This window comes from Pristiophorus japonicus, chromosome 18 (assembly GCF_044704955.1).
Source record: "Pristiophorus japonicus isolate sPriJap1 chromosome 18, sPriJap1.hap1, whole genome shotgun sequence".
Taxonomy (NCBI): domain Eukaryota; kingdom Metazoa; phylum Chordata; class Chondrichthyes; family Pristiophoridae; genus Pristiophorus; species Pristiophorus japonicus.
In genome coordinates, this window is record NC_091994.1 from 90,369,518 (window position 1) to 90,371,619 (window position 2,102).

Here is a 2,102-nt window from a genome sequence, read left to right on the forward strand (position 1 = left end):
TGGCGGGAAAAGCAATGTGTGCGGAGGACACAAAAAATCTGCAAAAGGACATAGACAGGCTAAGTGAGTGGGCAAAAATTTGGCAGATGGAATTTTATGTTGGAAAGTGTGAGGTTATGCACTTTGGAAGAAAAAAGTCAAAGTGCAAGTTATTATTTAAATGGAGAAAGATTGCAAAGTGCTGCAGTACAGAAGGACCTGGGGGTCCTGGTGCATGAAATACAAAAGGTTAGTATGCAGGTACAGCAAGTGATCAGGAAAGCCAATGGAATCTTGGTCTTTATTGCAAAGGGGATAGAGTATGAAAGCAGGGAAGTCTTGCTACAGTTATACAGGGTATTGTTGAGGTCACATCTAGAATACTGTGTACAATTTTGGTTTCCATATTTAAGAAAGGATATACTTGCTTTGGAGGCAGTTCAGAGAAGGTTCACTAGGTTGATTCTAGGGATGAGGGGGTTGATTTATGAGGAAAGGTTGAGTAGGTTGGGCCTCTACTCATTGGAATTCAGAAGAATGAGAGGTGATTTTATCGAAATGTATAAGATTATGAGGGGGCTTGACAAGTTGGATGCAGAGAGAATGTTTCCACTGATAGGGGAGACTAGAACTAGGGGGCATAATATTAGATAAGAGGCCGCCCATTTAAAACTGAGATGAGGAGGAATTTCTTCTCTCAGAGGATTGTAAATCTGTGGAATTTGTTGCCTCAGAGAACTATGGAAGCTGGGTCATTGAATAAATTTAAGACAGAGATAGAAAGTTTCTTAAATGCTAAGGGATTAAGGGGTTATGGGGAGTAGGCAGGGAAGCCATGATCGTACTAAATGGTGGAGCAGGCTCGAGGTTGCCGTATGGCCTACTCCTGCTCCTATTTCTTATGTTCTTATGAATGAGATCCAAGGCCCAATATCAGGTGTAGCTCACACCTACATGTTCTGCCTGTGTCCAGCTTGCGCTGGCCTGCTAGCGTGAACGTATTTCTAGGCTTTTAGGTTGATGTTGTTTGTTGAATGGGACAGTGAGATAGCATGCTGACCCTGAGAGAAATCTAGTATTATCTGGTGTGGAATGGAACAGTGAGACAGTGTGCTTGTTATATGTGGGATTTCTTTTGACAATTTTTTCAGAAAAAGTATTTTTTTTAAAGAGTTGCATATTTTGCGTTGTGTTTTGAAGCAAAGTGTATTCACACAAGTTTTAGAAAAGACACTGAGATGAAAGGTGTTTAAAATGCTAATGAGCAAGGCTTTGAAGTTGTTTCCCTCACAAGTGTAAACAATCAGACATTCATTAACCAACTTGATAATCACAACTATTGTGCATCATCATCATAGGCAGTCCCTCAGGATCGAGGAAGACTTGCTTCCACTCTTAGCATGAGTTCTTAGGTGGCTGTACAGACCAATACGAGAACCGCAGTTTCTGTCACAGGTGGGACAGATAGTCATTGAGGGAAAGGGTGGGCAGGGAGTCTGGTTTGCCGCATGCTCCTTCCGCTGCCTGCGCTTGATTTCTGCATGCTCTCAGCGACGATACTTGAGGAGCTCAGCGCCCTCCCGAATGCACTTCCTCCACTTAGGGCGGTCTATGACCAAGGACTCCCAGGTGTCAGTGGGAATGGCGCACTTTATCAGGGAAGCTTTGAGGCTGTCCTTGTAACGTTTCCTCTGCCCGCCTTTGGCTCGTTTGCCATGGACGACTTCCGAGTAGAGCGCTTGCTTTGGGAATCTCGTGTCTGGCATGCGAACTGTGTGGCCTGCCCAGCGGAGCTGATCAAGTGTGGTCAGTGCTTCAATGCTGGCGATGTTGGCCTGGACGAGGACGCTAACGTTTGTGCGTCTGTCCTCCCAGGGAATTTGCAGGATCTTGCGGAGACATCGCTGGTGGTATTTCTCCAGCGACTTGAGGTGTCTACTGTACATGGTCCACGTCTCTGAGCCATACAGGAGGGTGGGTATTACTACGGCCCTGTAGATCATGAGCTTGGTGACAGTTTTGAGGGACTGATCTTCAAACTCTCTTTTCTTCAGACAGCTATTGTGCAGCTTTTAGCTTAAAAACATAACTGACTTCATGCGTATTTGTCTCTTTTTATCTTG